The sequence below is a fragment of the Kogia breviceps genome, chromosome 5 (assembly GCF_026419965.1).
Source record: "Kogia breviceps isolate mKogBre1 chromosome 5, mKogBre1 haplotype 1, whole genome shotgun sequence".
NCBI classification, from domain to species: Eukaryota; Metazoa; Chordata; class Mammalia; order Artiodactyla; family Physeteridae; genus Kogia; species Kogia breviceps.
In genome coordinates, this window is record NC_081314.1 from 122175490 (window position 1) to 122187122 (window position 11633).

General features: G+C 40.0%; 1 long non-coding RNA gene across 1 annotated transcript in view; it reads left to right on the forward strand.

Annotated features, from left to right (window-relative positions):
- LOC136794333 (uncharacterized) overlaps positions 1-1343 on the forward strand; it is a 30000-nt gene extending 28657 nt beyond the window's left edge. Inside the window, exon 3 of the long non-coding RNA XR_010840940.1 lies at positions 1112-1343. This is a non-coding gene — a long non-coding RNA (uncharacterized lncRNA). The remainder of the gene's footprint in view (positions 1-1111) is intronic.
- Positions 1344-11633: the final 10290 nt, after the last annotated feature.

Below are 11633 nucleotides of genomic sequence, written 5' to 3' on the forward strand. Positions count from 1 at the left end.
CTTCCAGAGCTAGAAAAGGCAAGGGGACAGATTCTTTCCTAGAGCCTCCAGAAGGAAGGCAGACACTGCTAACACTTTCATTTTAGCCCAGTGATACCTGTAGTAGACTTCTGACCTCCAAAACTACATGATAATAACTTTATGCTGTTTTAATACACTAAATTTATGGATTTGTTACAACAGCAATGGGAAACTAATACAAGGACTAAGTTGGCTCTTCCAGATATACTAGTGCCACATCCACATTAGTTTGTGTATTACTCACAGTTCTCCAGAAAGACAGAACTAATAGGGTGTGTGTGTGTGTGTGTGTGTGTGTGTGTGTGTGTGTGAGTGTATGTGTGTATTTTTGTGTGAGTGTGTATATGTTGAGAGAGAGATTTATTGTATGGAGTTGGCTCACGTGACTGGGGAGGCTGGCAAGTCCAAACTCTGCAGGACACACCGGCAAGGTGGAAACCTAGGGAGGAGTGGATGCTACAGCTTGGGTCCAAAACCAGTCTGTAGGTACAAGTCCGCCTTCCTAGGAGAACCTCCATCATTTTCCCTTAAGGGCGTCAACTGACTGGATGAAGATCACCCACATTATGGATGGTGATCTGCTGAACTCAAAGTCTACCGATTTAAATCTTCATCTCATCTAAATAAATACCTTCAGGCAACATCCAGACCAGTGTTTGAACCAATATCTGGGGATTGTGGCCCAGCCAATTTGACACATCAAGTTCATTATCGCAGCATGTCAGCTAGAGGCACTACACAGCTATTGTCACCTTAATCACTGTGTTGTGCTGCTCTGATGTAAATGTTCATTCTTTGGGTTCTCAGGGACAAATGTACTCACAGGACCAAAGCCAACGGTACAACTTATTTAGGCAATACTTTTCCTGCGCTGCACCCTTTGCTGGGCTTGTGAGATCTGGGTTAAAGTACACATTTTCTATGACCCAGTATCCCATACAGGAAATCCAGGCTTACAGGCTTCTTCCCAAATGGGGAATATGAGGAAACACCAGGAATCTTCAATTTTCCACCCACATGTTAAGTAGATTTGTATGCTGAGATGTGTGTGTGTGTGTGTACACTAAGAATCTGTTCCCTTTTCTTATAGCCAAATTATCTTCCTTTGCTTCAGAGGAACAAGACCTCCAAGGTATTATTCTGGGTTTGAGGCAACTTGTGGCTACCACACGGACTCCAAGAAAGGAACGGAAACAGAACATCAGTAGATGGGGCCTGGAGCACATCTGAAAACTAGTTCCACCTAAAGTTGATGCTATCCCTGGACTTCTACATAAGTTCTCTCTTGCTTAAGCCAGTTTGAATTGAGGTTTTTTTTTTTTTTTTTTTTTTTAAACATTTTCAAGTAAAAGGATACTAAATATATTAAAATTAATTCCTGGAACACAGGGCTAAAATAAAAATTCTTCTTGCTTTATTTCACAAAACAGTTCAGTTTTCTTACCCTTATTCTTTTTCCTTCAGGACTGGGACTTCTCTTATCCCATCAGAAATGTTCAGTAAGACCTTTCGTTAAACAAAGGCAACATTTAAGGTCTTAAAGTTATAGTCTCACCTTAAACGTCAAATTCTTAGGCATGGCCTGCAGTCCCATCAGTTTTTATAAGTGAAAGAAAATTTATTCTTCTACTAACGTGAATGATTATATCTCATGACAAAAGGCAGAGGTGTTGTCATTTTTTCATTTTAAATAGAAAATTTCCTTTATATGAGAACCTTATATATAGTAACCGATAAAATTATATTCTGCAATAATTTCTTAACAATGATATTTTAATCTTTATTCCAATAATAATAATAATCTGTTGTGTATAGAGCTCCTGGAAGGTACCAAGTGCTGCTCTAACACTTGGTATCCTTCATTCATTTAATCTTCACAAGAACCTTATAAGGTAAGTCTTACTGTTTCCATTTTACTTATGAGAATCATAAAGAATAAGTATTGGAATAAACCTAGTGTTACTGCAGTCTTTTGTGTTCTTTCAGGCAGTGAGATGGCTTGTAGTGCTTTATCCTGCAAAGTCTTTCTGGGATCTCTGTAACAGTCTAGCTGTCCTTTAGTCCACGGCAGCTCGCAGAGTGCAAATCCTTTACCAGTCTTCAGCTTTAGGTTATTGTAAATGTTAAACTTGACTCTACTCTACTCAGCCCACACTCAACAGTCAGCCTTTTTCTGAGAAAGGGTTAAGCCAAAAATTTCTGACCTGGTTCCATCACCTTCGACCCCATGAGATATAAACCTCCCAGGTATAGCCGAGATGAACTATTCAGTCAAATAAAGGGGAACTGACAACTGTCCTTTTCTCAGCTTCCCAGAACCACATTCCATCCCATGCGGATGCCATATTCTGGGGCTGTCCTGGTATGAGTATAAATTTTTACTACCCCCAGGAGTTTCCGTGAAAGCTCGTTAAACAAGACAAGAATTATCATTTTCATTCAATATATCCTCCATTTGGAAATGCTTTATGACTGACTTGTGCATTTCCCCTAGCAACCCATTCTCACTTTTAGGGATATGGAGATAAAATACTTGACATTTACTTCATGGATTCAGAATAATATTCGGGCAAATTCTGAGACCTGTCTCAAACTAGTTGGAAGAAACAGAGAATGTGGAACAGACATATTTCTCCCCCAGTGAGTGGTCTGGATGCAGACTTTGACTTGACATATTAGCAGAACCTGTACGGTGGGGCTGCACTCCATATTCTCCTAAAAAGAGACACCAAATGGATATAGTCTGGAGAAGAATAGAAAAAGCTGGTTAACATATGGCAACAGCACATAAAATTCCCTACAAATAATAAACCTCAGTTCTCTTAGAACCTAACCAAGGTTGAACTGACTTTGCTACATTTTTTGCTGCTCTGTTAGAGGCTTGACCCCTGTATGATATCTGCTCCTTCAAATCACAACACTGTTCCTAGATAAAAAAGGGGAAGAAAAGCATTTCTTAGGTCATTATATGTACATCTAGTTTAACACTTTCTAAGATGTCTCATTCTCTCCAATTATAAAAATGTTTGGAATTAAATTTAAAAACAAACAAACAACCTTTAAGACTGATTTAGCAAAACAAAGGAGAGATAGCTGGACAGTTTTGAGTAGATTAAATGCCAAGCTACATTAAGGTATAGGCATACCCAACTTAACATTCCTACTTAAATATTTTATAATCTCTGTAAATGCAATATGTTCAAAATCCAACTCATGACCACGTGTCCAGACTATGCCCATTTCTTTTTGTCTCCATAAATTCACTACTATCCATCTGGTTGTATGCCTAGAAAACTGGAAGTCTCTTATCATCTTCTTTCCCATCTGCAGTATTCAAGCCACCATCAAGTCGTTTGATTTAACATCTAAATATCGCTTGCTGGGGTTTATACACTTTTGTCATCTTCATAGGCTTGCCATAGCCAAGGGAGTCCACTGTGCGCCTCCACTGTTGCCCTGTTTAAATCTGTATCCACACTGCAGCCAAAATAACCTTTGAAAACTGCAAATATGACTGTGTGTTTTCTGGCTTAAAATCCATCAAAGACTTCCCATTGCTCTTAGGATAAATATCAAAGTCCTTATCATAGTATTATGGCCCAGCAGGTCTAGACCTCGCTTACCGCTAAAGCCTCATCTTAAGCCAATTTCCTGCCGGTCTGTTAAAGTGTTGTCTGTGTGTGTTTGTGTGCATGAGTGTGTATGTGTTTGTGTACCTTAAAGAATCATTATAGCAGCAACAGGGAATTATCCTCTTTCCTTTCACACTAGATCTGTGCTGTTGCCCCACTTGCTGTGTCTTAATACCAGAGAAGACTTAATGCCACTGAAAATTAACAACCATCATTTGGTGCCCTGCCAGAATCCTTCAGGTCCATGATCCAGAAGCAGCAGGGTCCAGCCCAGTGGCACACAAGCCATTTTACCTTCCACTGTCCACGGAGCGCCCTTCTAAGAAGCAACCTTCCTGCCTAGAGTTTTAGCTTCAGGAAAGTGCTTATTAATAATTTCAGTTGCAGTTCCTGGGCTGGTGCTTGTTGTTGGGTGCTGAGGGCTGTTTCTCAAGTGTAACGGCCCTCAACCTGTTGAGGAATTCCCCTCCCCCCCTTTAATGTCCTGTCATAAGATTAATAGTTCTAACGTGATGTCACATGCAAACACCTTGATAAGATCTTACTTAACGAAAAGCAAGCAGAGACTTTCTTGGAGAACATATGTCTTTGGAGAATTTCAAAGCAAATTGGAGATAGCATGTAAAACGTCTCGGGAAAAGAAAAAAGTTCGAAATGAGAACATTTATCATTATCATAGATTCATGTGGGCTGTCAAGACACAATAAAGAATTTAACTCATTTTGTCTCTGGCAGCCTTTTCCACAAGGACCTTCATTAACAATACGCCTGGCTTGACTGTTTCTGTTCAGCTACATTGCCCACTGTGGAGGACAGAGTGTGAAATAGATCTTTTCAAATGGATGTCACTGATTTTAATATACTTTGAATAATGTTGCACCTCAGTGTTTTAATTACTCACACTTTTTGGTACTTCCGCCCTCTGGCAATTTTATCTAATAAATCTGATAAGCACAGTAGACTCTGATACCTAGATATTAGCTGTACAGTGTATACTGTGGGGAGACCATTTTCTCTGTGATGGACTCAGAGATGGGTCAAAGGTGCGCCTAGAGGATCCCAGTTACTCTGACCTGCTGCCTACGGATGAGGGAGGCTTTTACATGCTCAGGTGCAGTGAGACATTCTTCCCTGCGCTGTGGCAGCATCACCAGGAGAATCCTTGAGTCACTGTTCAAATGACGGCTTCACTCTGTCATGAGTCAACCCTGCCTGGTTTACCTCAATCATAAAGCAACACTTCTCCTCTGTGCTTTACTCATCCTTAGCGCTTACCGTTAGTATTTAGCTTCTCATATTTTATTCCATTTAATTCTATTTGTATACATTTTGCCCACTCTTACGGGCTGAACTGTCTCCCCCTCAAAGTTCCTGTGTTGAAATCCTAACCCCCACTCTCTCAGAATATGTTATTTGGCAATAAGGTTGTGACTGATGCAGTTAGCTAAGTTAAGATGAGGTCATACTGGAGCAGGGTAGGCCTTTAATCCAGTATGATAGGTTTCCTTGTTAAAAGAGAAAAGGTACAGGGCTTCCCTGGTGGCGCAGTGGTTGAGAGTCCGCCTGCCGATGCAGGGGAGACAGGTTCGTGCCCCGGTCTGGGAAGATCCCACATGCCGTGGAGCAGCTGGGCTCGTGAGCCATGGCCGCTGAGCCTGCATGTCCGGAGCCTGTGCTCCACAATGGGAGAGGCCACAACAGTGAGAGGCCTGCGTACTGCAAAAAAAAAAAAAAAAAGAGAGAGAGAAAAGGTACAGAGGGACAGGTGCAGAGGGAAGATTATGTGAAGGCACAGAGACAACACCATCTACAAGCCAAGGAACACCCAAGGTTACCAGAAACTAGGAGAGAGGCAAAGAACAGATTGTACCTACAGACCTTAGAAGGAATCACCTCTGCCAACACCTTGATTTCAGAACCAGCCGCCAGAGCTGTGAGACAATAAATTTCTGTTGCTCTGAACTACCCAGTTTGTGGTACTTTGTTAAGGCAATCCTAGGAAACTAATACATCCACTAAAGTATGAATTTCTTAAGGAAAATGATGTAACTTTATTCATCTTAGTATCAACCTGAAATAGTACCAACATGAGGTCATATTCAAGAAACGGTTTATTGAACTTAATTACATGAGAGGTGAAGAAGGACAAGGCACAAGGCTGATTTGCTGGAGAGTAAAGACTGACGATGGTAAAGGATGGACTCATCCATTACTGGGATAAATGGGGTGGGAGGAGATGATACCAAAGGACAGATATTTTAGCAAGGATGGCTCAGGTCCACAGCCATGAATGGCAAGCAGTTGCCCAAGCACCCCTTAGACGCAGGCAAGCAGGTTCAAGAAAATCCTGCAAGGGGGAACATTAGGTTCTAGTTTGCATTTATTCAGCTAGCTTACATTGGGACGATAAACTCCAGTCCATAGTGGTGTGGCTCAGGGAGACAGTGCTCTGTAGATAAAAGTTCTTGCAAAAACTGGAAGGCAAATCACAGGCGAGACTGTGAGGCACAGAAGAAAGGATTGATACCGAGCAACTGGGATTCTTCAGAAAATCTCATATGTATGAGACCAACACAGGGAGTCCCTAGGAAGCCTGATGATGACCTGGTGCTGATCTGAAGCCTAGGATCCAGTTTGCATTTGCAGGTCTGGATAAAGACAGATCTGTCTGCAGGTGGTCTCTAAAAAGCACTAGTTTCTATATAGGATTATAATAGAGTCGCTTGCATCTGAGATAAAGTAACTTGACACAGCCCATCTATTTTTGGTATCAGTTCACATCTAATTGAAGTGAATAACTATAACTGTAAACCAGCGATTGACTCAAGGAGAAGTTGCAAAGTAGCTGTTCCAATTATGCAAGCAGCCTATGGGGGTTTTCTGTTAGGCCTGTATATTTGGCCCAGTTTCCCTTTCTTCAAAGTTGGAATTAGTTGCCAGAATGACCACTTGGGAGCATTAGTCGAGGTATTGCTGGCCTGGCCCCTGTCATCATTTATGGCCTGATTCTGGACTTAGAGTTTGGCATGGAACAAACTGATTAAATCCCTCTAGTTATCCTTAACACTTTAAAAATTCTTTTCAAGTAGCATATAGAATAATGTTGGCCTAAATTGCTTTCATTTACATATATCTAAATGCAAATTCTTGGACTGGATTCTTGAGAAAAAATCATAGCTGTCCTACTTGTAACAAACATTTGCAGTGTAAAAATGTCTAGATGAAAATAAAGCATGAGTAAGCCAGATGGATGGTGAAGTGACATAACTAATAAGAGTTTTTTTAAAGTAATTGGTTTTATGATTTTGTAAGGAACAAGTGACAATCATAGAAAACTTGCAAATACAGAAAATGATAAAGAAAAAAAATAACCCATGATTCCACTACCTAAAGAGGACAACTGTTGAGGTTTTCCTGTGTCTTTTCTCTACCTAGAATGTCATGTTCCTTTTAATCTTCAAATCAAATTTAATCTAAGGTCTCACCAGCAGAGTTGGAGGAAAGGTTCAATCATTATTAACCACTATACTGCATGGAAGTTGGGTGAAGGGAGGTCTTCCCAAAAATGTTATGTGCTCTTTTGTAGTCTCAAGAACATTCTGGAAAGGAACCTTTTTTCTTCATTCTATACTGGTCACTACAGGTATCTAACTTTTTAAAGCCAGGCATAGGGATCCTTGGTATGGCCTCCCAGTGCATGGTTTTTACTACTTAGCCCCTGCCTCCTCTCTTTTCCCCAATCCTTCACCATATACCTGCACTGTCCCTCCAAGTCATACTACTAGTGGGCTAGGTGTCACCATGGGTGTGGGGACTGGTCTCCATTCACTGAGGAACTTGGGAATAAAAACCCAGCTACTTCCCAGGGATGGAAGAAGTTCCCTATACCTCTGGCCAGTTCTCCTGTTTCCACCTCCCCTCCTCCAAAAACACTCACCTCCTGGCCACCACATCTCACAACCTGGCATAATCTCCTCCAGGAGGCTGGGTGCAAGTGGGTGTCAGATCTGCTGACTGTCTGGCCACTTTTGCTTTTGCCCACCCTCCCACCAAATCTCAGGTGAATTAAGAGAACACAGAGACTTGGTGACCTTTTCTAAATGGCAAGGGAAAAAACACCGATCAACAGGGGAAACAAATGTGTGCCCTGAGGAGGGGGCCTCTTTCCCACTTCCTAAAGTGCCACCCACTGTCTGTTGTTTGAAGAGTAAAGTTAACATGAAGAACTAGACTGTAGTGTAAATCAGGGTGAAAATGTTTAATTTACTTTTGGTTCTACTCATATGTTTTGTACAACCTTAAAGAAAGTAGACTTCAAAAAAATGAATTTCTTACTAAAAATTTTTTGGCCATCTATTGGATATAATTAGGATCATACCATATATATGATTCTGAATTCCATTATTTTATTTACATTATAAGGAAGCAGTTTTCATTGTTGTTAAAACCTTTAAGCAAACATTATTAAGAGTTGCATAGTTGTTAAGCATGAGCATGCATCAGTGCACATAATATTGGGTTGGACAGTGTAACGTAGAAGTTAAGAGATGAAGCAATGCAACCAGACTGTCTGGATTCCAATCCCAGCTCTGGCACTTATTACTAGCATAATCTAGGGTAAATTAATTAACCTCACTGAGCCTCAGTATCCACATCTGTAAAATGGGGGCTGATAACACTACATATTCGTGTTGTTGTCAACATCAAATCAGTCAAAATATGTAAAGCCCTAGGAGGAGTGTCTTGGGACACCTGGGCAACGCCGACTATTATTTCAGTACATTGTCGTGCTGTGTCATTAAACTAAGGGCTCTCCACAGCCACTCCACTGTTTGAATCTGAGCTCTATCATCTATCATCTGTGACCTTGGGTAAATCACCTAGCTTTTCTGAACTTCAGTTTTCTCACCTGTAGAACAAAGAGTAGTACACCTCTTCAGGGTTGTTGTGCTGATTAAATCCAAAATTAAAGGTAAATTCCTCAGCACAAGTCCTGGCATAAATTAGGTGCTCAATATATTATAACCTAATCTTTTCATATCCCCTGTACCTGAAACAAAGACTTCTGAACAGTAAGTGCTCAAAAAATATTTGTTGAATAGCTGTTTATTCATCAAAGAGCTGGGTCACAATGTACTTACGTCAGTGTAAATGTTTGTAAAAGACCCAGAATGGTACACACTAAGCTGATTATAGAAAATGCCCATGTGGAATGAGATTGAGGAGGGTTAAGGGGATTTCGCTTTTACTTAAAGTTTACAATGAAAATAAATTCACGTTTTAATTTTATTATTCAATACTATTTTAAAATAATTAAACTGGGAGGGAGAAAGGTAAGAACAGAGTCTTGTAGTGTTCTGGGTTTAGTGGATGGTCACAATGATACAAGTAGAATGAGGGAAGAAGCAGGGTGGCATATATATTCCAGATCTTTCCAAGAGGCTTCAGATCTCACCTTCTTTGACCTTCCTTTTGAGCTTGAATCTAACAGCCTACCCAACAGAGTCAGAATTGTTTTTTTTTCTGAATGAGTAGCCTCCATATATATACAAAATATTTTCTTATAAATTGGGCTAAATTTTTTTTTTGAAGAGTACTTTTATATCACCATTCAAGGGACCCAAATCTGTCTTGAAGTAATATCTCATTGTGACACATTCTTCTCCAAGTGAAATGCTTTTATTGTAATATAAAAAAAGCTTCATTAAAAGCTTCTTTGTGTTGAGATGAAGTGGTAAAAGTTGCCTTGAGTTTCTACAGAAAAAGAGCTTAGCTTCATTGACAAGATCATAAATTTCCCAAGGTTTGATATTTCTCTGTGTGATGATGGTTGCCCAGGTCTTGTTAATGGCCCCACCCATATATGCACCTGGTAAAGAGGCGATTGGTTTGCTCTATAGCAGACTCTCTTTCGTGCGGGCGGGGGCGGGCAGGCAGGCCATTTCCAAGCAGCATTTGGCAGCAGCTGTTCACAGATGAAGACACTGTGCCCGAAGCAGAATGTAATATCCATGGAAGGGGCTGGCAATTCATTCCACCTGTCAGTACATGGATGGAATGAGTTGGCCATTGGGTGCACTCTCCTTCTGCTAGGACCCAGTTCAGACTAGCTTGGAGTTCAGCCTATCTCTTCTGCCTTGTACCTCATTCCTTTCTGTAGAGGAACTGCCACTTAGCTGGAAGTGTATTTGAAATTGTGGTCTGAAGCCTGGGGCATTCACACATCACAGAGAAAGGAGAGGCCCTCAGGTGCCAGGCTAACAGGAAGCCATGTGGTCTTTGGCAAAGTGTTTGTGGATCTGAGATTTCAGAGAAAATGACACAAGTTAGGGCACACACCATGGTAAGAAAGAAAGAAAAGGAAAGACTTAGGCTTAATGGAATAAATCCTGGACAAGAAAACCATTTAAATGACAGCCAACTCATGCAAGATTGGAAGTAAGTAAAATGTCATCTGATTGTCTTCTGTCCCTTCCTGGTCATTTCCCTCCCTCTGAAGCCTTGTTATGGCAGAAAGCGCTCAGGACTGGAGGTCAAGCAGACATTGGTTTGAATCCTGGCATTTCAATTTACTAGAGGTCTGACTTTGGCTATGTTCTTTATCCTAGAAGACCCTCAGCTTCCTCATCTATAAAAAGTGGATTAAAAATATCTATCTCACAGGAATGTGAGGAAAGAACAATGACGTAAAGCAGTTAGCTTCTGGTAGACATGTGATATTAATAACCATGGTTGTAGGTGGCTTTTATGTACACTCAGAAGATAGGACCTCCCCAGTCGCAGGCCCTTAACAACCTGATGTCTGCAAGCTGTCAACTGACTTTTTGATTTAATAACAGAATTGTAGTATTTTTTCACAGGTATTATAGTTTAATAAAAGATATTTATGACAGTCTTCTCATTAATTTAAAATTTTTGAGCAGGTCAAACCACATTGAGATGCAATTTCACACTCACTACCATGGCTACAATCAAAATAATGGAAAATAACAAGTGTTAGTGACAGTGTAGAGAAATTGGAATCCATGTACGATGATGGTGGAATGTGAAGAGTGCAGCCACGCTGGAAAACAGTTTGGTGGTTTCTTGAAAAGTTAAACTCAGCATTACCAAATGACTTAACAATTCCACTCCTAGGTGTATAGCCAAAAGAGTTGAAAACAAGGACTCAAACAGATATTTTTACCCTAATGTTCATTACAGCATTAATCATAATAGACAAATGGAAGAAACAACCTTAGTGTCCATCAACAGATGAATGGATAAGAAAATGTGTTTTATGCATATAGTGGAATATTATTCAGTCATAAAAAGAAGTGAAGTTCTGATACATGGTACAACATGCATACACCTTGAAGACATCAGGCTAAGTGAAATAAACTGGACACAAAAAGACAAATATTATACGATTCCACTGATATGAAATTTCTAGAATAGGCAGTCATAGAGCCAGAAAGAAGACTTGAGGTAACTAGAGGCTGGGGGAGGGGAGAATGGAAAGTTACTGCTTAATTGTTAAGAGTTTCTGTTTGGAGTGATGAAAATGTTCTGGAAGTTGACAATACTGAGGGTTGCACAATATTGTGAATATAATTAATGCCACTGAATTGTCTGCTTAAAAAGAGTGAAAGTGGCAGATTTTAAGCTGTATATATTTTACCACAATAAAAAATGCTTTACAAAATAAATACTTAAATACATAAATATACTGTCTCTAAAAAAATTTAGTAGGTTACACATCGTTCAAAAATAAAAGCAGTAAACACTGATAATTCTTATTCCTTTCCCTGATCCCATCCATCTTTTTCCTTTCCACAGGTAACCACTGTTATTAATTTCTTAAGTATCCTTTCAGTATATCTTTATGCAAATACCAAGCAAGAATAAAGATGAATTCTTATTCCCTTTTTCCATATAAACATATATTGCTATATATGAACTGCTCTGTGTCTTCATTTATCCATTTAAAGATACAACCTA